This window comes from Pseudophryne corroboree, chromosome 4 (genome assembly GCF_028390025.1).
Source record: "Pseudophryne corroboree isolate aPseCor3 chromosome 4, aPseCor3.hap2, whole genome shotgun sequence".
In the NCBI taxonomy this organism is placed as follows: Eukaryota; Metazoa; Chordata; class Amphibia; order Anura; family Myobatrachidae; genus Pseudophryne; species Pseudophryne corroboree.
The window spans coordinates 859371364-859395909 of record NC_086447.1 but is presented as its reverse complement, the minus strand read 5'-3'; the positions used below and the strand labels follow the sequence as shown (position 1 = coordinate 859395909).

Genomic DNA, 24546 nt, shown 5'->3' with positions numbered 1-24546 from the left:
GTGAGGTTACTTTCGGTCAACCGCTGACCGCAAAGTTCCTACAATGCATCACCATTGTGCTCTGGAAAATGTGAAAGTTGGTGAACTCTCCATGTGCACTTACTGGGTGATCTGAAAACTGTGACAGTTATATGCAGCCACCCACTAACCAGGGATTTTTTAAAATTTGACTCCTAAGAGGGTGAAAACTAGAGATGAGCGCCTGAAATTTTTCGGGTTTTGTGTTTTGGTTTTGGGTTCGGTTCCGCGGCCGTGTTTTGGGTTCGACCGCGTTTTGGCAAAACCTCACCGAATTTTTTTTGTCGGATTCGGGTGTGTTTTGGATTCGGGTGTTTTTTTTCAAAAAACCCTAAAAAACTGCTTAAATCATAGAATTTGGGGGTCATTTTGATCCCAAAGTATTATTAACCTCAAAAACCATAATTTCCACTCATTTTCAGTCTATTCTGAATACCTCACACCTCACAATATTATTTTTAGTCCTAAAATTTGCACCGAGGTCGCTGGATGGCTAAGCTAAGCGACCCAAGTGGCCGACACAAACATCTGGCCCATCTAGGAGTGGCACTGCAGTGTCACGCAGGATGGCCCTTCAAAAAAATACTCCCCAAACAGCACATGACGCAAAGAAAAAAAGAGGCGCAATGAGGTAGCTGTGTGAGTAAGATAAGCGACCCTAGTGGCCGACACAAACACCGGGCCCATCTAGGAGTGGCACTGCAGTGTCACGCAGGATGGCCCTTCCAAAAAACACCCCCCAAACAGCACATGACGCAAAGAAAAAAAGAGGCGCAATGAGGTAGCTGTGTGAGTAAGATAAGCGACCCTAGTGGCCGACACAAACACCGGGCCCATCTAGGAGTGGCACTGCAGTGTCACGCAGGATGGCCCTTCCAAAAAACACTCCCCAAACAGCACATGACGCAAAGAAAAAAAGAGGCGCAATGAGGTAGCTGTGTGAGTAAGATAAGCGACCCTAGTGGCCGACACAAACACCGGGCCCATCTAGGAGTGGCACTGCAGTGTCACGCAGGATGTCCCTTCCAAAAAACCCTCCCCAAACAGCACATGACGCAAAGAAAAAAAGAGGCGCAATGAGGTAGCTGTGTGAGTAAGATAAGCGACCCTAGTGGCCGACACAAACACCGGGCCCATCTAGGAGTGTCACTGCAGTGTCACGCAGGATGTCCCTTCCAAAAAACCCTCCCCAAACAGCACATGACGCAAAGAAAAAAAGAGGCGCAATGAGGTAGCTGACTGTGTGAGTAAGATAAGCGACCCTAGTGGCCGACACAAACACCGGGCCCATCTAGGAGTGTCACTGCAGTGTCACGCAGGATGTCCCTTCCAAAAAACCCTCCCCAAACAGCACATGACGCAAAGAAAAAAAGAGGCGCAATGAGGTAGCTGACTGTGTGAGTAAGATAAGCGACCCTAGTGGCCGACACAAACACCGGGCCCATCTAGGAGTGGCACTGCAGTGTCACGCAGGATGTCCCTTCCAAAAAACCCTCCCCAAACAGCACATGACGCAAAGAAAAAAAGAGGCGCAATGAGGTAGCTGACTGTGTGAGTAAGATAAGCGACCCTAGTGGCCGACACAAACACCGGGCCCATCTAGGAGTGGCACTGCAGTGTCACGAAGGATGGCCCTTCCAAAAAACCCTCCCCAAACAGCACATGACGCAAAGAAAAAAAGAGGCGCAATGAGGTAGCTGACTGTGTGAGTAAGATAAGCGACCCTAGTGGCCGACACAAACACCGGGCCCATCTAGGAGTGGCACTGCAGTGTCACGCAGGATGGCCCTTCCAAAAAACCCTCCCCAAACAGCACATGACGCAAAGAAAAAAAGAGGCGCAATGAGGTAGCTGACTGTGTGAGTAAGATAAGCGACCCTAGTGGCCGACACAAACACCGGGCCCATCTAGGAGTGGCACTGCAGTGTCACGCAGGATGGCCCTTCCAAAAAACCCTCCCCAAACAGCACATGACGCAAAGAAAAAAAAAGGCGCAATGAGGTAGCTGACTGTGTGAGTAAGATAAGCGACCCTAGTGGCCGACACAAACACCGGGCCCATCTAGGAGTGGCACTGCAGTGTCACGCAGGATGGCCCTTCCAAAAAACCCTCCCCAAACAGCACATGACGCAAAGAAAAAAAGAGGCGCAATGAGGTAGCTGTGTGAGTAAGATAAGCGACCCTAGTGGCCGACACAAACACCGGGCCCATCTAGGAGTGGCACTGCAGTGTCACGCAGGATGTCCCTTCCAAAAAACCCTCCCCAAACAGCACATGACGCAAAGAAAAAAAGAGGCGCAATGAGGTAGCTGTGTGAGTAAGATAAGCGACCCTAGTGGCCGACACAAACACCGGGCCCATCTAGGAGTGTCACTGCAGTGTCACGCAGGATGTCCCTTCCAAAAAACCCTCCCCAAACAGCACATGACGCAAAGAAAAAAAGAGGCGCAATGAGGTAGCTGACTGTGTGAGTAAGATAAGCGACCCTAGTGGCCGACACAAACACCGGGCCCATCTAGGAGTGTCACTGCAGTGTCACGCAGGATGTCCCTTCCAAAAAACCCTCCCCAAACAGCACATGACGCAAAGAAAAAAAGAGGCGCAATGAGGTAGCTGACTGTGTGAGTAAGATAAGCGACCCTAGTGGCCGACACAAACACCGGGCCCATCTAGGAGTGGCACTGCAGTGTCACGCAGGATGTCCCTTCCAAAAAACCCTCCCCAAACAGCACATGACGCAAAGAAAAAAAGAGGCGCAATGAGGTAGCTGACTGTGTGAGTAAGATAAGCGACCCTAGTGGCCGACACAAACACCGGGCCCATCTAGGAGTGGCACTGCAGTGTCACGAAGGATGGCCCTTCCAAAAAACCCTCCCCAAACAGCACATGACGCAAAGAAAAAAAGAGGCGCAATGAGGTAGCTGACTGTGTGAGTAAGATAAGCGACCCTAGTGGCCGACACAAACACCGGGCCCATCTAGGAGTGGCACTGCAGTGTCACGCAGGATGGCCCTTCCAAAAAACCCTCCCCAAACAGCACATGACGCAAAGAAAAAAAGAGGCGCAATGAGGTAGCTGACTGTGTGAGTAAGATAAGCGACCCTAGTGGCCGACACAAACACCGGGCCCATCTAGGAGTGGCACTGCAGTGTCACGCAGGATGGCCCTTCCAAAAAACCCTCCCCAAACAGCACATGACGCAAAGAAAAAAAAAGGCGCAATGAGGTAGCTGACTGTGTGAGTAAGATAAGCGACCCTAGTGGCCGACACAAACACCGGGCCCATCTAGGAGTGGCACTGCAGTGTCACGCAGGATGGCCCTTCCAAAAAACCCTCCCCAAACAGCACATGACGCAAAGAAAAAAAGAGGCGCAATGAGGTAGCTGACTGTGTGAGTAAGATAAGCGACCCTAGTGGCCGACACAAACACCGGGCCCATCTAGGAGTGGCACTGCAGTGTCACGCAGGATGGCCCTTCCAAAAAACCCTCCCCAAACAGCACATGACGCAAAGAAAAAAAAAGGCGCAATGAGGTAGCTGACTGTGTGAGTAAGATAAGCGACCCTAGTGGCCGACACAAACACCGGGCCCATCTAGGAGTGGCACTGCAGTGTCACGCAGGATGGCCCTTCCAAAAAACCCTCCCCAAACAGCACATGACGCAAAGAAAAAAAGAGGCGCAATGAGGTAGCTGACTGTGTGAGTAAGATAAGCGACCCTAGTGGCCGACACAAACACCGGGCCCATCTAGGAGTGGCACTGCAGTGTCACGCAGGATGTCCCTTCCAAAAAACCCTCCCCAAACAGCACATGACGCAAAGAAAAATTAAAGAAAAAAGAGGTGCAAGATGGAATTGTCCTTGGGCCCTCCCACCCACCCTTATGTTGTATAAACAGGACATGCACACTTTAACCAACCCATCATTTCAGTGACAGGGTCTGCCACACGACTGTGACTGAAATGACGGGTTGGTTTGGACCCCCACCAAAAAAGAAGCAATTAATCTCTCCTTGCACAAACTGGCTCTACAGAGGCAAGATGTCCACCTCATCATCATCCTCCGATATATCACCGTGTACATCCCCCTCCTCACAGATTATCAATTCGTCCCCACTGGAATCCACCATCTCAGCTCCCTGTGTACTTTGTGGAGGCAATTGCTGCTGGTCAATGTCTCCGCGGAGGAATTGATTATAATTCATTTTAATGAACATCATCTTCTCCACATTTTCTGGATGTAACCTCGTACGCCGATTGCTGACAAGGTGAGCGGCGGCACTAAACACTCTTTCGGAGTACACACTTGTGGGAGGGCAACTTAGGTAGAATAAAGCCAGTTTGTGCAAGGGCCTCCAAATTGCCTCTTTTTCCTGCCAGTATAAGTACGGACTGTGTGACGTGCCTACTTGGATGCGGTCACTCATATAATCCTCCACCATTCTTTCAATGGGGAGAGAATCATATGCAGTGACAGTAGACGACATGTCCGTAATCGTTGTCAGGTCCTTCAGTCCGGACCAGATGTCAGCATCAGCAGTCGCTCCAGACTGCCCTGCATCACCGCCAGCGGGTGGGCTCGGAATTCTGAGCCTTTTCCTCGCACCCCCAGTTGCGGGAGAATGTGAAGGAGGAGATGTTGACAGGTCGCGTTCCGCTTGACTTGACAATTTTCTCACCAGCAGGTCTTTCAACCCCAGCAGACTTGTGTCTGCCGGAAAGAGAAATCCAAGGTAGGCTTTAAATCTAGGATCGAGCACGGTGGCCAAAATGTAGTGCTCTGATTTCAACAGATTGACCACCCGTGAATCCTTGTTAAGCGAATTAAGGGCTCCATCCACAAGTCCCACATGCCTAGCGGAATCGCTCCGTGTTAGCTCCTCCTTCAATGTCTCCAGCTTCTTCTGCAAAAGCCTGATGAGGGGAATGACCTGACTCAGGCTGGCAGTGTCTGAACTGACTTCACGTGTGGCAAGTTCAAAGGGCATCAGAACCTTGCACAACGTTGAAATCATTCTCCACTGCGCTTGAGACAGGTGCATTCCACCTCCTATATCGTGCTCAATTGTATAGGCTTGAATGGCCTTTTGCTGCTCCTCCAACCTCTGAAGCATATAGAGGGTTGAATTCCACCTCGTTACCACTTCTTGCTTCAGATGATGGCAGGGCAGGTTCAGTAGTTTTTGGTGGTGCTCCAGTCTTCTGTACGTGGTGCCTGTACGCCGAAAGTGTCCCGCAATTCTTCTGGCCACCGACAGCATCTCTTGCACGCCCCTGTCGTTTTTTAAAAAATTCTGCACCACCAAATTCAAGGTATGTGCAAAACATGGGACGTGCTGGAATTTGCCCATATTTAATGCACACACAATATTGCTGGCGTTGTCCGATGCCACAAATCCACAGGAGAGTCCAATTGGGGTAAGCCATTCCGCGATGATCTTCCTCAGTTGCCGTAAGAGGTTTTCAGCTGTGTGCGTATTCTGGAAAGCGGTGATACAAAGCGTAGCCTGCCTAGGAAAGAGTTGGCGTTTGCGAGATGCTGCTACTGGTGCCGCCGCTGCTGTTCTTGCGGCGGGAGTCCATACATCTACCCAGTGGGCTGTCACAGTCATATAGTCCTGACCCTGCCCTGCTCCACTTGTCCACATGTCCGTGGTTAAGTGGACATTGGGTCCAGCTGCATTTTTTAGGACACTGGTGAGTCTTTTTCTGAGGTCCGTGTACATTTTCGGTATCGCCTGCCTAGAGAAGTGGAACCTAGATGGTATTTGGTAACGGGGGCACACTGCCTCAATAAATTGTCTAGTTCCCTGTGAACTAACGGCGGATACCGGACGCACGTCTAACACCAACATAGTTGTCAAGGCCTCAGTTATCCGCTTTGCAGCAGGATGACTGCTGTGATATTTCATCTTCCTCGCAAAGGACTGTTGAACAGTCAATTGCTTACTGGAAGTAGTACAAGTGGGCTTACGACTTCCCCTCTGGGATGACCATCGACTCCCAGCAGCAACAACAGCAGCAGTAGGCGTTACACGCAAGGATGCATCGGAGGAATCGCAGGCAGGAGAGGACTCGTCAGAATTGCCAGTGACATGGCCTGCAGGACTATTGGCATTCCTGGGGAAGGAGGAAATTGACACTGAGGGAGTTGGTGGGGTGGTTTGCGTGAGCTTGGTTACAAGAGGAAGGGATTTACTGGTCAGTGGACTGCATCCGCTGTCACCCAAAGTTTTTGAACTTGTCACTGACTTACTATGAATGCGCTGCAGGTGACGTATAAGGGAGGATGTTCCGAGGTGGTTAACGTCCTTACCCCTACTTATTACAGCTTGACAAAGGGAACACACGGCTTGACACCTGTTGTCCGCATTTCTGTTGAAATAGTTCCACACCGAAGAGCTGATTTTTTTGGTATTTTCACCAGGCATGTCAACGGCCATATTCCTCCCACGGACAACAGGTGTCTCCCCGGGTGCCTGACTTAAACAAACCACCTCACCATCAGAATCCTCCTGGTCAATTTCCTCCCCAGCGCCAGCAACACCCATATCCTCCTCATCCTGGTGTACTTCTACACTGACATCTTCAATCTGACTATCAGGAACTGGACTGCGGGTGTTCCTTCCAGCACTTGCAGGGGGCGTGCAAATGGTGGAAGGCGCATGCTCTTCACGTCCAGTGTTGGGAAGGTCAGGCATCGCAACCGACACAATTGGACTCTCCTTGTGGATTTGGGATTTCGAAGAACGCACAGTTCTTTGCGGTGCTACTGCTTTTGCCAGCTTGAGTCTTTTCATTTTTCTAGCGAGAGGCTGAGTGCCTCCATCCTCATGTGAAGCTGAACCACTAGCCATGAACATAGGCCAGGGCCTCAGCCGTTCCTTGCCACTCCGTGTGGTAAATGGCATATTGGCAAGTTTACGCTTCTCCTCCGACAATTTTATTTTAGGTTTTGGAGTCCTTTTTTTACTGATATTTGGTGTTTTGGATTTGACATGCTCTGTACTATGACATTGGGCATCGGCCTTGGCAGACGACGTTGCTGGCATTTCATCGTCTCGGCCATGACTAGTGGCAGCAGCTTCAGCACGAGGTGGAAGTGGATCTTGATCTTTCCCTAATTTTGGAACCTCAACATTTTTGTTCTCCATATTTTAATAGGCACAACTAAAAGGCACCTCAGGTAAACAATGGAGATGGATGGATACTAGTATACAATTATGAATGGACTGCCGAGTGCCGACACAGAGGTAGCTACAGCCGTGGACTACCGTACTGTACTGTGTCTGCTGCTAATATAGACTGGATGATAATGAGATGTAGTATGTATAAAGAAGAAAGAAAAAAAAACCACGGGTAGGTGGTATACAATTATGGATGGACTGCCGAGTGCCGACACAGAGGTAGCTACAGCCGTGGACTACCGTACTGTACTGTGTCTGCTGCTAATATAGACTGGATGATAATGAGATGTAGTATGTATGTATAAAGAAGAAAGAAAAAAAAAACCACGGGTAGGTGGTATACAATTATGGACGGACTGCCGAGTGCCGACACAGAGGTAGCTACAGCCGTGGACTACCGTACTGTACTGTGTCTGCTGCTAATATAGACTGGTTGATAATGAGATGTAGTATGTATGTATAAAGAAGAAAGAAAAAAAAACCACGGGTAGGTGGTATACAATTATGGATGGACTGCCGAGTGCAGACACAGAGGTAGCTACAGCCGTGGACTACCGTACTGTACTGTGTCTGCTGCTAATATAGACTGGATGATAATGAGATGTAGTATGTATAAAGAAGAAAGAAAAAAAAACCACGGGTAGGTGGTATACAATTATGGATGGACTGCCGAGTGCCGACACAGAGGTAGCTACAGCCGTGGACTACCGTACTGTACTGTGTCTGCTGCTAATATAGACTGGTTGATAATGAGATGTAGTATGTATGTATAAAGAAGAAAGAAAAAAAAACCACGGGTAGGTGGTATACAATTATGGACGGACTGCCGAGTGCCGACACAGAGGTAGCTACAGCCGTGGACTACCGTACTGTACTGTGTCTGCTGCTAATATAGACTGGATGATAATGAGATGTAGTATGTATAAAGAAGAAAGAAAAAAAAAACCACGGGTAGGTGGTATACAATTATGGATGGACTGCCGAGTGCCGACACAGAGGTAGCTACAGCCGTGGACTACCTTACTGTACTGTGTCTGCTGCTAATATAGACTGGATGATAATGAGATGTAGTATGTATAAAGAAGAAAGAAAAAAAAAACCACGGGTAGGTGGTATACAATTATGGATGGACTGCCGAGTGCCGACACAGAGGTAGCTACAGCCGTGAACTACCGTACTGTGTCTGCTGCGACTGGATGATAAATAATGATATAAAAAATATATATATATCACTACTGCAGCCGGACAGGTATATATTATATAATGACGGACCTGCTGGACACTGTCTGTCAGCAGAATGAGTTTTTTATAGAATAAAAAAAAAAACACCACACAAGTCACACGACGAGTGTTTAACTTTTTCAGGCAATCACAATATAGTATACTATACTGGTGGTCAGTGTGGTCAGGTCACTGGTCAGTCACACTGGCAGTGGCACTCCTGCCTGCAGCAAAAGTGTGCACTGTTTAATTTTAATAATATGTATGTACTCCTGGCTCCTGCTATAACCTATAACTGCTCCCCAGTCTCCCCCACAATTAAGCTGTGTGAGCACAGTCAGATATTATACATAGATGATGCAGCACACTGGGCTGAGCACAGATATGGTATGTGACTGAGTCACTGTGTATCGTTTTTTTCAGGCAGAGAACGGATTATATTAAATAAAACTGCACTGGTGGTCACTGGTCAGTGGTCAGTCACTAGTAAACTCTGCACTCTCTAGTACTCCTAAGCTCCAGTAAATCAAGTGTCTCTGTCTCAATCTCACTCTCTCTCTTCTAATCTAAATGGAGAGGACGCCAGCCACGTCCTCTCCCTATCAATCTCAATGCACGTGTGAAAATGGCGGCGACGCGCGGCTCCTTATATAGAATCCGAGTCTCGCGATAGAATCCGAGCCTCGTGAGAATCCGACAGCGTCATGATGACGTTCGGGCGCGCTCGGGTTAACCGAGCAAGGCGGGAAGATCCGAGTCGCTCGGACCCGTGTAAAAAAACATGAAGTTCGGGCGGGTTCGGATTCAGAGGAACCGAACCCGCTCATCTCTAGTGAAAACGGGTAAAATGTTCCGCCCAGCAAACCTTTGCCGCTGTTGAAACCAGGCACATCCGCTAGTTATTATTATTTTATGTTTAACCAGGACCGTAACTAGTGGTGTGTGAACAGTGCCTCTGCACAGAGCACAGCCCCCCCCCTTCCCCAATTTATATATATATATATATATATACTGCTCAAAAAGATAAAGGGAACACTATAATAACACATCCTAGATCTGAATGAATGAAATATTCTTATTAAATACTTTGTTCTTTACATAGTTGAATGTGCTGACAACAAAATCACACAAAAATTATCAATGGAAATCAAATTTATTAACCCATGGAGGTCTGGATTTGGAGTCACACTCAAAATGAAAGTGGAAAAACACACTACAGGCTGATCCAACTTTGATGTAATGTCCTTAAAACAAGTCAAAATGAGGCTTAAATCACACATTTCTTAGCAGTCATACCCAGGAGTAGAACCTATGACCTGTTACACCTTACTAATAGAGATGTTGGTTCTTGCATTGCAAGATTGCAAATTCTAACTATATGAAGCTGCTACATAGAATTGTCAGTTCAAATCCATTGACACTAGGCTGATCTATGTAGTGTACAGCAACACACTACACAGATCTGCTCAGTCACTCACAATGCTGATTATTTATCTGACAATTATCTTGCAAGTGTCATATCCAGGATTAGAACCCACCACCTATTCCAATGGAAACATGCTCCTTACTGATGGAGCAATTTGCTCCTGTATAGGAAGCATGAGAATTCTAACTATATGACATTACTTGTAATTGTCAGAGAAATAACTTCATATACAGTAGTTAGAATTCTCATGCTTTCTATAGAGGATCAAACAGCTTCATCGGTAAGGTGTCTGCTTCTAGGGCCTAATTCAGACCTGATCGCTAGCAATCGACTTTTGCACTGCTGCGATCAGATAGTCGCCGCCTACAGGGGGACGGTATTTTCGCTGTGCAAGTGTACGAATGCATGTGTAGCAGAGCTGTACAAACAGATCTTGTGCAGTCTCTGCGCAGCCCAGGACTTACTCAGCCGCTGCGATCACATCAGCCTGTTCCGGACCGGAATTGAAGTCAGGAACCCTCCCTGCAAACGCTTGGACACGCCTGTATTTTTCCAGACACTCCCTGAAAACGGTCAGTTGTCACCCACTAATATCATCTTCCTGTCAATCTCCTTGCGATCGCCCATGTGAACGGATCCGTCGCAACAAACTCATCGCTGAGCGACGATCCGCTTTGTACCCGTGTGACGTGCCTGAGCAATGCAGTGCATATGCAGTTTGGACCTGATCACGCGCTGTGCAAATGCGCACAGCAGTGATCAGGTCTGAATTACCCCCCTAGTGTAATAGGTCGTGGATTCTAATCTTGGGTATAACACTTAGAAAATGTGTATCTATAATAAAGAGGGTGTGACTTGTGATGTGCAGGGAGGAAGAGATAGAGACGGCTGTCAATTAATTAAAATGAATGGTGTCACTGAACACACAGAACAGGGGGAGAGGTGCCTCCCTACAGAGCAGGAGCCCGGCAGCGGCTGACTCCGTTGCCTCCCACAGTTACGCCTCTGAATCAATGGCACAATTTAACATTGATGTCCTACGGGATAGCATTTCCAATAGGAGGCTGTCCCTGGCATTACTTTGCTGCACTAAAACCTCCTTGCCTATCGCAGCGGTAAAGGTGTGTGCATGCGCACAGTACAGGCTGCTGGGGAGAAGAAAGCTCTGTGGCCAGGAATGCTGGTGTTAGTAGCTCCAAACCAAATGGAGTTCCGCATATCGCCCCCCCCTGGCATATACGATACAGTACTCGGTAAGTCTCCCCTTCCCTTCTGTATTTTGTACTTAAAGATTCCTGGCCATTTTCTGTTTGTATCTATTAGCATGGGACTTTACAAGGTTATCAGTCCAGTATGTGTTCTAGTTACAAGCGGTTCATGGAAACCAGTGATGATTCTTCTTTCTACTGGAAACAGCTGTTGCTGCCTCGTAGCAAGGCCAGGCTTATCCAGACAGTTAAAGTGAATTTAGCAGAAACGTGGATAATAAGATAATCATATTAAACAAACTACAGCCAAAAGCCATTAAGACGGGAATAATAAGGCCTATTTTACAAGCAGTCTGTGATGGAGGTTTTATGGTTTACTAGTAGTGACATTGTGAACAAAAAATGCCTCCTAGCAGCTCAGACTGTTTCTACTGTTCGTCTTTCTCTCTTAGTTAATACAAGTCAGGTTAGGAATGAAGACAGCTGTGACGAAATTACAACAGGGATCTACAGAAAGCTATCAAGCAGCTGAAAAGGTTTTATGTGCACTTTAAGAAACAAGCAATGGTGTGTATCTATAATAGGTGGTAGGCATCCGAGTCAGGGAGGTGTGGGGGGCGGCACTGTTAGGTTGTTGGCAAAAGGAAGCAGCACCAGCAATGAAAATAGCAGCTGAAGCTCCTTTCTCATCTCTAGGAGCTGCGGTGCAGTTACAGTGAATCCGGGGCCGGACTGGCACACGTGGGAGATTCCTGGTGGGCCCCACTGCCTGTCGGACCCACCCCTTTAGGTCCATATAGCGCTGTCAAAATCTCCACTAGAGGGTCAGATTCATGGTCTCTAATGATTATCCAAGCATCTGTGCGTGTTGCTGTCTCCCTTATGGTAACTGGCCACACCCCTTAAGCATGGGTCACATTCCCCTGGTGAGCCCTCATGCCCCAGTCCGACACTGGTGACATCACTGACCTTACTCCTGTGCATCCATCTAACTGTTATGGAAATATTCTTTATTGTCCGCTCTGAGACGTGACAGCAAAGCAAGTTGATTGCTAAAGTATTTCTGGATTACATACATATGCATATGGAGCACTAAAATACAGAATATGCCTCTCTCCAAATAACAAGCATAGCTTTTATAGTTTCAGTTATACTAAGGGCCGGTCTGACAATTACACTGGGTGCCCAGGAGCGTAGAGCACCACACTGGGTAGGGCGCCGCTGCTCCTAAGTGAACCACAGCTGGCAGCTTTATGAGTCACCCACTATCTCCCTGTCACTCCCATCTCCCTGTTACCATTTCTCCCCAGTCACGTACTATCTCCCTGTCACCCAGCATCTCCGTGTTACCCTTGCCTCTCAAGTCACCTACTATCTCCCTGTCACCCACCATCTCCATGTTACCCTTGCCTCTCAAGTCACCTACTATCTCCATGTCACCCACTATCTTCCTGTTACCCCTGTCTCCCAAGTCACCTACTATCTCCCTATCACCCACTATTTTCCTGTCACCCAACATCTCCCTGTTAACCCTGCATCCCCAGTCACCCACTATATCCCTGTCATCCACAATCTCCAATACCCCTGCCTCCCAGTCGCCTACTATCTCCTTGTCACCCACCATCTCCCTGATACCCCTGCCTTCCAGGCACCTACTATCTCCCTTTCACCGTTTCCCTGTCACCCACTATCTCCCTATCACCCACTATCTCACTGGGTGACTGACCCTTCCTTGTGAGATAACACCTTTTTGCGCTGTCTCTTTATAAAGCTTATCCAATCAAGGGGTGCAAAAAGGCATATTTGCTTACCAAAAAATGTAAGCTTGGTCTGGCCCTGATTATACTGTACTTTCATCATTTTGATGTCATATGAGCAAATATATATGTCTTTACATTACATCGTTATCGCAAGGTTCTTCATGGTTTTATGCCAGGTGCTGGCTTGACAGTTTTATATTAGAAGTAAACAACAACATGGCGTATAGGTTACTGTGATACAGTCTGTGGTTAGAAACTGATGTTAGGATACATTGCGAAACAATACAGTATGTAGCAACATTCAGTCTCAGCAATTTTCTCTAATCTGTTTATGCTACAGATGTAATTACTAATTGAAGCTTTACTAGCTATTGGTCAATAAAACTGTATATATATATATATATATATATATATATATATATCCCTCCAATGGCGGCACTCAAAGGTTCAAGTAAAAATGACACAAGTCGGCTGTTTTAAGGCACACACACACACACACACACACACACACACACACACACACACACACACACACACACACACACACACACACACACACACACACACACAGTTCATCAGGGTCGCACTTACATCCACAGACTCATTAGCAGCAACTGGGGTGACTCTCAAAGGTAACGTTTTAAGGTCAAACTTCATAGAAAACAGGATTGGCGCCTACAATTTCCAGAAAAATCAGTCGATTGTTGGGCCGACCAAAAAAATCTGACCGTGTATTTAGCTTTAGTCACTAGGATGAAGACAGCAGGGATTGCGGAGAAATACAGCACAGTAGGCTAAAAAAAATGAAGTGTGTATTAAAATACCATCTGATCACTGGGCTGAGTAATACGTTGTTTTGCAGAGTTTGTAGTTGTTATTTAATTGTGCAATTCCTAGATTCATGGAACTACAAGTACCAGACTCACAGCATACAGCCCCAAGCCCCTGCAGTCGTCCTTCACAGTGGGTGGTCTCGGGCTCAGGTCTGAAGGAGGGGCCCAGTGGGGCCCCTGGGCTCCCTCCCCTTAACTGTCAGCAGCAGCTGCAGCTCTTCTCCTCAGCCTAGCACCCGCGAAAATCGGGACAGTTGGGCGGTATGTGATACCTCTGCTCCACTTGCAGTGCAGCATGGTTTTGCCCAGTTGCTTGCTTTTTTGCTTTGATTCCAAATCCGAAACCATCCCATTGTCTGAGGAACGTTCTTCTACTCAGTTTCTTTGAATGCAGTATCAAGTATTCCCAGGGCAGCCATCAGGGAGGGACTGTGGGGACTGGTGTTCCGGGACCTTACAGATAGAGGGGCCCACCTCTTGCTCTTGCTGCCAATACCAGTAGAGTATGCACCCCGCCCCTCTCTGTCTGTCTGCCAATCTGTGTATCAGCAGCAGGCCTTCTTAAAACAATCCTTATCTGCGCATCAGTTCTCTGTAAACCGTTCCTGTAGGTCCGCAACACTTAACCTACATGTAACGTCACAATGTATGACATTACATAGGGGTGGAGCAGTGCGGCAGAATTTTTTTGGGTGGAGGGAGGGCCTGTCTATTTTGTCAGTCCCGGGCCCCACAATTTCTGGTGGCAACCCTGAGTATTCCTATGAGCTGCAGATGAAGATGGGTTTATTGGACATTTTTTTCTGTTATAGAGGACTCATAATAAATGTTAGAGACTAATAATGCAATATGTATGTGGCCTCTGTAATATAAGCTATTAATTTGACATTGGTACTGGTAAATGGAAAATAAGCCTTTTATTAAGTATGAATAATATTTGCTGAGGGTTGGGTAGGAAGTCATTGACTTATTTATTAAATGTGAGTTCTATTTATTCTGTTGATTTAATGTTGGGGGTTGGCTGTGGCTAAAAAGGCAAATTTACTAAATGTGAATGATACACTATTTCAAATCAGATATAGCTGGGAGAAAGAAGATGCATTTATTAAATGTTAATACTTCTGATTTAAGTAGGTTGAAGGAAACTAGGCTTAATTAATTTAATGTGGGTGCTGCTGTCTTAATGTTGGAGCTGGTTGGCTAGAAGGAAACCTAGAGAGATCATTATTCTTAAGTGCGTGTCACTATACATGTGGACGCTATACATCAAACAGTGGACAGCATGGAAGGATTCCGTTGGATAGTTTAGTCTTGATGTTGGCAGTGTAGAGCCTAACCGACTTGTCGGTCGTCACTGGGAACCACCGCTGCAATGGGGTGTGGCATCGGGCCAGCCGGTCTTTGCTCCTAGCTGCATCTACAGTAGCTAGGATGATAGGTGGTAACATGGTGAGGAGCAAACTTAATAAAGAATGTTCAGGTGTGATTAAAGTCAGGGACACAACCACAAATTCATATGCAGTTTAGCAGGCAGAGGTCAGAGTCACAGGGTTTCATAAATATCTTTTCTTAAAGCAATCAGAGGTCAGGGCCAACCAGATTCATAAATGGACAAGTCAGCAGAGGTCAGGGTCACATGAGTAGTAAGGCAGAACTTTTGGAATGATGGAGCAAGGTATGGGGCCTCATGTTCTGACAACAGATGTTGCTGAGAATGGGGTTTAAACAGGATTCCTAATTCAAGAGCTGACTCCAGAGGGATGTCAGTCATTGTCCGACTGTCCCTTTAAATCTCCCATAGAGCCACGTGCTTACCCATATGGAGAGACCACAGATATTGTATTGCCAGCCCAATAGGAGGAAGTGAAGCTGTCATTGTGTGTGTGTGTGTTGGGGGGGGGGGGGGGGTGTCCATACCCAGCAAATACGGTAAGTTGCCAATTTATTAAAATCTCAATGCTTACTGTATCTTGATGGTATAGTAGGTTAAATGGCAGGCTTCGCTGAAGATTGATCTGCGCTTTCATGTCCCTGTTGTTCCAGACAACAGATAGACAAAAGTCACGACCCTAGCGAACTGCTTATGATTGGCTGACTGAGATGCACTGCTGCCTTTGAACGGTGTCCTCTCCATTAAATGTGTATCTGTTATGTTTTTTTTTTCTGATACCAACAAATCCATCATTACGCTTACATGTCTAGCTCTTAGACGCTGTTTCCACATGTGGCGACTGGTAGAGGAAGCTCCAATCATATATCACTGTGGGGCTTCCAGCTTGTACTCACTTATAAGACACCCAGTACAGTAACTGTCAGCTGGAGAGTAACAGATATAGGGGAGGGGGAGGAAATGTGCCTCCTTCATATCTTATTTACTCCTGGTTACATCCACTGTGATCCACTACAAAAGGAAGCACATTAGATAACACGTCTATGTGCAACCATTTAGCATTTCCATACTTAGATTGTGTTTCCTGATCCTTGCAGACCGACAACTGTGACACGTTAAGAGGACAATGGACAGAACTCATTGGCAATTGTTTACAATACAAATATCTTTAATGACCTCCAATCACTGTTACACTTGCAGACATTACGCAGAAGCACGTAGATTCCTAGAACAGTTGCTATGACAGCTGCATGGGGCACTTTGATAACGCTATACATATATGTAAAACATTTAAGGAGCAGTATGTGTATCACAGAAGAGTAATGGGGTAAATAGAATAATTTCTCACTTCTCATCCCTGAGTCTCAGAGTCAGTGCTTGAGAGCTCCTTGGTATGACAACTTATAGAGAACTATAAATATTCAGTATTACTCATTTGAGAGAATTAACAGCAATCTTGTAGAATGCATGAAGGGCAGGAACACTCAAAGCTTCTACTAATGCGAAACATGAAAAGTGATCAGTGCATATATTTTATTCATCTATATATTAATAAATAAATAAATAATTTTTTTATATATTTTGTTAACTAAACCTTAAAAATAACTCTTACTACAGTTACTAATGTTCCTCTGAGCTCATCCCCCCCCCCCCCTCAACTTGTTAGTATTACTCAGTGTACATCATACTTACCTACTTTGCTGCCCCCTCCTCCGGGAGGAGGCAGCATTGTAGGTTCATGGGGGCGTGGCTGGCAGCAGGATGGGCATTCCGGGGACGTGGCCAACAGGGTAGTGGACAGTCCAGGGGGCGTGGCATCAGGATTGCATCATCGTGGCTCCGCCCCCGCTATGCAGTGCCGAGAAAAGAGGCGCTGTATAGTGGGGGGGGCGGAGCTACGAAGACGCAATTCAGCGCAAATCGCGTCATCGGACCCCCTCGGACCACCCACTTGTTCTCTGCTGCGGGCGGCCGAGGAGGCTCGTGGAGGGGCAGCACGGAAAGCGGGAGGCTTGGCCACCTTTCCGGGGGGCCGGGAGGGCCACCCGATTTTCGGGATCCTCCCGGCCATTCCGGAAGGGTAGGCAAGTATGGTGTACATGTGTCCTCATCACTGGCGTATTTATAATGTGTACAGTGTGTGTTGTGCACACGGGCCCCGGGGTGTCCAGGGGGCCCACACCACACACCCTGCACCCATTAATAGAAATACTTACCCTCCGGAGTCCCGCAGTACAGCAGCAGCGCTGCCGAAATCACTGGCAAAATGGTGCAGCACCATTTTCCCGGTGTTTCGCGCATGCGCAGTAGGTAAATCACTGGAAAAATGGCCGCCGCGCCATTTTGCCAGAGATCTACGCATGCGCTGTAGACTCTGGGACAGCGCTAGGGTCCCCTAGGGACCCTAATGCTCAGAATCTACACAGCGCTGACGGCTAGAGAGGAAGGGGCCCAGCCGGAGCCTGCACACAGGCCTCCTCCTCTGTAGAAATGCCCCTGGTCCTCATATACTTTTGCTCAAGTTGCACCAAATAGCACCTCTTGGTGCACCAGGCCCCAGGCCACTCGGTTGCGCTGTGCATCTTCTGCGTTCAAAATGTGCATCTTTTTCACATAAATAAAACAACTAGGAGCATTTATTACCTGTGTGCAGTTAAGAATTCATCCAGTTAGGTGCGAGTTGGAGCAAATTGCCTTGTGTGAGTCGCATCAGATGCGACCACACCAGCAAGTGCTTTATCTGACCTGGTAGCACAGGATACGACCAGTCAGGTGCATAGCGTGTGCAGCTGCAGGGAAGAGAAACTTCCCGCGCTGCTGCCGCTCTCAGACAGACCGGAAAGCCCCTCTGACTCCCTGCACCCTCCCCCAATGTTTGCTATGCTGCCAATCACTGCTGATTGGTCAGCATGGCAGGAGGATCCCCTACCTGGCGGCTGCAGGACAATAGCAGCCGCTGGGGAAGTGTAAGTTAACCTCCCCAAGTCCCCCTGGTGGCTATCCTGGATGTTAAAATGAAAGGAGCAATGGTCACGATGCTCCAGTGTTCCGATGGAGACAAAAGATAATTTTTTTTACAAATATATATATATAAAAAAATCTTTTTTTTGTTAAGTAAAATAAGTTTGGATAAGTTTAAATAGATGTTCTTCACCTTTTTTATTCACTCATAACAAACCCGACAAAAATATCTGAGCGTTTTTTATGGAAAAAATCGTCAGTTAACTGGTTAATGAACTTAATTGGGCCAATTATTACATGTCATTTTTGGTGTTAAAAAATATGAATGTCCTCAAATTATCCCAAAATCACCTTTTCTGTTACATTATGCACCCCCTATTTCAGTGATTTTCAACCTTTTTCGACTCGTGGCACACCTAACCAGACTTTAAAATTGCCAAGGCACGCTATCCGTCTCCCACGAGGTGGGGGTTGGGGTGGGGGGGTTGGGGGGGGGGGGTGTAGGGAACACATGCATTGGCCCCCACAGTTATCAAACACATTGGCCCCCACAGTATCAAGCCCATTGGACCCCACAGTTGTCAAACACATTGTACCCCACAGTTATCAAAAACATTGGCCCCCACGGAATAAAACACATTGGCCCCCACGGTATAAAACACATTGGCCCCCACGGTATAAAACACATTGGCCCCCGCGGAATAAAACACATTGGCCCCCAGAGTTATAAATCAAACACACTGGCCCCCACTGTAATTCCACACTGCCCCCCCCCCCCCACAGTAACTCCACACTGCCTCCCCCCTAGTAATTCCACACTGTCTCCTCCCCTGAAATTGTACACACTGCACTCACAATAATGCCAACCTGCAGTCCTGTTTATTCCGGGCAGGATGAGCAGACAGCAGAGCAGAGCAGTCCGCAGGCAGCAGCTCACACTAGCAGGCGGGCGGGAATGTGACGTGGCGTGCATGACCTATGTGTCACAGCACGTCACCTAAGGTCACGGGACGGGCAGCGACAAAGCTGAATACACTGGCTGAGCCCGACGGCAGATGGACCCAAGTATCTCTGACAGGAGAAGGGCGGCAGCGGAGCACTGTCGGCGGGCGCCGGAGCACTATGTAGGACATCTCTGGTGGGCGGCGTGCGGCACACCTGACAACCGCTGGCGGCACACTAGTGTGCCGCGGCACAGCGGTTGAAAAACGCTGCCCTATTTAATGGAAACATTTACTGTATGTCAGCCAAAAAATAATTTTCTTTGGATCATTTTCTTTACATTTTGATCTTTAAAATGGCCGCAAATGACTCCAAAGCACCTTCATTTCACTTTTTTTTGGGGGGGGAAGGGGGCATTTTAAGTTTATTTCTTTGTAATTGAACGAAATCTGTAAGCGTTTTACTTTTTTTTTTACTTCTTTTTTTAAATAAGCACAAATCAACCATTTGACACCTTTTAAAAGTGTCTGCTATTGTCCTTTTCCCTAATATCCTGCTATATGATTCTGCTAACTAAATTGTCACTTTTCTAGGCTCCAGGAGGGTCTCCCTGCTTTTTCATGCACTTCTCCAACATTGCAATCTGTAGAAAATTCTCACACCCATACCGCGAGTATCGTGAATAGGCTTTTCTTATTGGATTGGCGAATTCTCAGGTGCGCGCATATGTGCAAAGTCTGTGAGTTTCATGAAACAAACTCACATTCACCTACCTGCACCTAATTGGATAGTCTGACTCTGTATACGAACTTACGTTGTGCTTCATCTGTGACTACGTGTTTAAAACTAAGAGCCTAATTCAGACCTGATTGCTATTGTGCGAAATTACACAGTGGCCGATTAGCGAATAACTGTGCATGCGTACGGATTGTAATGCACAGGTGCGAGGCCAAACTGCAAAAAAATCCTGCGTCTTTTTTGGTCGCTAGGCGAACGCAGGCTGACTGACAGGAATTTGGCGTCTGTGAGTAGTAACTGGCCGTTTTCTGGGAGTGTAACAATAAAGACAAAAGAAAACTATTTTTTATGGGGCACTCTTATACAATATTGCTAAAACCTAAAACTTAACTTTTATAAATGGACTCACTTGAACACGAACACACATTTTTAGAAAAGAAGACTCCTAAAATATTGTATGTACAAGTTTGAAAGTAGAAAGTAGAAAAATACCCAAATAAATGTTCTGAGTACAGTGCATTAAAATCAAATTGTCACTGGAAATGCCATGTACTATCTAGCTCCTGATAGTAAATTTCAAGCCAGATACATTTTTCATACTCACAAATGGATAATAATTGAATCCAGGTATCTATGATATGTTGCTACTACAATGATATTGTTTCACATTTGTGTCTAAATAAATAAAAAAAAGGATAACTGCAATACAGAGAATTGACCCTTGGTAAATATATTATTTTAACATAATCCACAGTATGTGATTACTTCTAATAGTACATCATATTGTACCAAAATTGTGTTCTGTCCACATGTAAAGAGACTGAGAACCAAATAGACTCTATAAAATAGAGAGATCTCATGAGATTATGGGGGTAATTCTGAGTTGATCGCAGCAGGAACTTTGGGGGTAATTCCAAGTTGATCGCAGCAGGAATTTTTTTAGCAGTTGGGCAAAACCATGGGGGTCATTCCGAGTTGTTCGCTCGCAAGCTGCTTTTAGCAGCTTTGCACACGCTAAGCCACCGCCTACTGGGAGTGAATCTTAGCTTATCAAAATTGTGAACAAAAGATTAGCAGAATTGCGAATAGACACTTCTTAGCAGTTTCTGAGTAGCTCCACACTTACTCGGCATCTGCGATCAGTTCAGTCAGTTTCGTTCCTGGTTTGACGTCACAAACACACCCAGCGTTCGCCCAGACACTCCTCCGTTTCTCCAGCCACTCCCGCGTTTTTCCCAGAAACGGTAGCGTTTTTTCGCACACACCCATAAAACGGCCAGTTTCCGCCCAGAAACACCCACTTCCTGTCAATCACATTACGATCACCAGAACGAAGAAAAAACCTTGTAATGCCGTGAGTAAAATACCTAACTGCATAGCAAATTTACTTGGCGCAGTCGCACTGCGGACATTGCGCATGCGCATTAGCGACTAATCGCTCCGTTGCGAGAAAAAAATAACGAGCGAACAACTCGGAATGACCCCCCATGTGCACTGCAGGGGAGGCAGATATAACATATGCAGAGAGAGATAGATTTGGGTGTGGTGAGTTCAATCTGCAATCTAAATTGCAGTGTAAAAATAAAGCAGCCAGTATTTACCCTGCACAGAAACAAAATAACCCACCCAAATCTAACTCTCTCTGCACATGTTATATCTGCCCCCCTTCAGTGCACATGGTTTTGCCCAACTGCTAAAAAATAATCCTGCTGCGATCAACTTGGAATTACCCCCAATATTTTACACCGCTGCTTCTCACCATCAAACTACCAACGATTGAAACATCGAATGGCAAGTGAGCGAGTGCAATATGTATTTGAAACCACACCAAGGGTTAACTTGCACCGCTGCTTCTCACCATCATATTATAGATCTTTGGAACATCAGATGGTCAGTGAGCAAGTGTAAGCAATATCTGGAAAAAAGTAAGGTGCTTCTGCTGTCGGTTGAGGCACCATTTGGTTACCTGACCACCTTTGAAAGGATACTATGCATGCCTATATTTGCAGCTAAAAGTCCTCTGATGATACCTGGACTTACATTCAATTTCAAATAGTATACTTACTTTACCTCATGTCTATTCCGGTTCAGAATCAGCTTTTCACCTACTAACTGGGTGATCATACCAGTGCGCCTATCTATCTTTCTTTTTCTTCTACTTGTCAGGGAAAACGCAGGCATTCCCAAGCATTTTCAGGGCGGGTGTGTGACGTCAGCTATGGCCCCCGATCAGCCTGTTTGTATTGCACTGTAGGCAGGGCCGGTTCTACACATTGTGGCGCCCAGTGCGAAAGTATCCACTGGCGCCCCCCGCGGCAAAACAGGGGCGTGGCTTCATAGGGGAGGGTCATGGCCACAATTATGCCCCCAGTAGCTGTGCCCCCAGATTTGCCCCAAGTACTTGTGCCCCCCAGTTGATTTGCCCCCAGTAGATTTGCCCCCTGTAGCAGTGCCCTCAGTATGTGCCCCCTGTAGTTGTGCCCCCAGTACTTGTGCCCACCTGTAGATTTGCCCCAGTAGCTGTGCCCCCAGTAGTTGTGCCCCCAGCAGCTGTGCCCCCAGTTAATTTGCCCCATGTAGCAGTGCCCCCTGTAACTGTGCCCCTTGTAGCAGTGTCCCCTGTAGTAGTGCCCCCTGTAACTGTGCCCCCAGTAGCTGTGCCCCCAGTTGATTTGCCCCCAGTAGCTGTTCCACCTGTTCATGACGTCTCTCCCATAGCAGCGCCGCACTGACACTAGGGGTCAATTTTGACCTGTGGCGTGAGTCAGCGACACCGGCTGCAGCGGGTGCACATGGCGCTCGCTTCAGCCGGGGAGCGGGGGAGGAGAATTAGTAGTGGCTCTTGCCACGGCGGCGCCCTCAAGGTAGCGGCGCCCCGGGCAAAAAGCCTGCTTGCCCATGGCAAGAGCCGCTACTGACTGTAGGAGTAGGTCCTGGGCTACGCACAGACTGCACAGACTGGAAAAACCATTCGATATTGGGTGAGTTGCGAATGGATTTGCAGATGTCCGCTGTCTGGCGAAGTTTTCGCATGGCGTACACATGCATTCGCAGACTTGCACGGGGTGGGTTCTTCACTCTCTATGGGCGGCAGCTATCTGATCGCAGACCTCTGCAGAAACACAGAGGAGCGATCAGGTCTTCATTAGGCCCTAATTCCTGTGCAGTTGCAGCCCGGCGCCTCTAGTGAACTGAGGGCCTAATTTACCATGGATCGCTATTGAGGCTGACATAGTGATTTTGACAAATTGACTATTGCTAAATTCACATGTGAAGAGCCGCCCAGAAAGGATAAAAGACGCCCACCGATGCATTTGCAAATCTGCGTAGCATTAGCAGGAACGCAATGCATACGCACAAAATCAGCACCATCAACAGTTGCGGCTGACTTCAGCATACTCATATCAGAGAGAGTGCAATCGCACCAGGCGTTAGCAGATGGTGTCAGATACAAGCCCCGAAAGTGGCCATGACATGCCTGCGTTTTCCCAACCACTCCCCACAAACGCTATGTAACCACCCACAAACGGTCATTTCCTGTCAATGAAAATGTGTCCTCTTTACAATTAGGCTGCATACGCAGTCCCATCGCATCACCCTGAGCGGTGTTTCGCTACGTCTGCAATGTGAATAAGATGCAAAATTTACAGGCATATACAGTATGCTTCACCTTTCAGAATGGTCTCAGTCATGGCTTAATATCCAATTAAAGATTTTATTCGCTCAAATACAATTTAATATATTTATACAATCACCGGCCGGATTTTATAAAATATAACATGAATATATTAATAGAAACCTACAACGCTTCTATAGCACATAATTAGTATATAATTGGCATGATTAAGAAACATATATTAAAAACTTAATGCACACATAGTCATGTTGCTGACTATACCGCTGCTCATAGGTGACTCCTATAACCTTGCAGGCGTCCCTGCAATATATAGCGTTATGTCTACTATCCGTGTACACACTGAAGAAGCCGCAGATGGTACATCGAGGCGGTGAAACGCGTATGTGGAGGAGTGGATAAGTGAGTTTTTAGCCGGCCGGCTAAGTGAATTACCAAGTGATTACTAGGCATACTCTGCATGATGGCTTACTAACTTACTAATCAGCTCGACATCCGGACACCCGGACCCCAGTGCTAAGGGGGAATAGGGAGTGTGCTCCCAGACCTGAGGTATACTACAGCCTAAATTACACTCAGAGATAGCCTTGGTATCATAGGGTTAAAGGCAAGGACATTCACAAGTCTGCCACTACCGCATTACTAACATCACTTTGCTAACTCAAGGCTCATGGGACAGATATAACTGATGATGGACATTCAGTCTAACCCTACAGATAAAGGGGTATTATAAGAAGATTTCTATCCCTTGCTGTTATAATATTAAAACCACACGGATAGTAGACATAATGCTATATATTGCAGGGACGCCTGCAAGGTTATAGGAGTCACCTATGAGCAGTGGTATAGTCAGCAACATGACTATGTGTGCATTAAGTTTTTAATATATGTGATTGTATAAATATATTAAATTGTATTTGAGCGAGTAAAATCTTTAATTGGATATTAAGCGCAGTCCCAGTCTGTTTTTTCTTGCTCTATTAAAGTGGTGGCAAAGGAACCAAGCCACAGGGATGTGCGGCTAACATCCAATTTAAACATCAGCGCCCAATTTTGTGTTTTGTTTTGGTCTCAGTCATGCCTGGCATCTCGTCTCAGTGGCGCAGAGACCAGTAGGAAGTGGCTTTGGCCCGGTTATACATCCCCCCAACTTAGTTGCCAGCCAGCCGGCGGCACTTCCACTGAGTGCAGAATTCTCCTCTGCCTTCAGGAAGGTAGGGGTGGGAGGTG

General features: G+C 46.8%; 1 protein-coding gene across 1 annotated transcript in view; it reads right to left on the bottom strand.

Moving 5' to 3' along the window:
• The window catches only part of LHCGR (luteinizing hormone/choriogonadotropin receptor), a 444743-nt gene that overhangs the window by 325224 nt on the left and 94973 nt on the right, over window positions 1–24546 (bottom strand). The gene's annotated exons all lie outside the window — the stretch shown is intronic.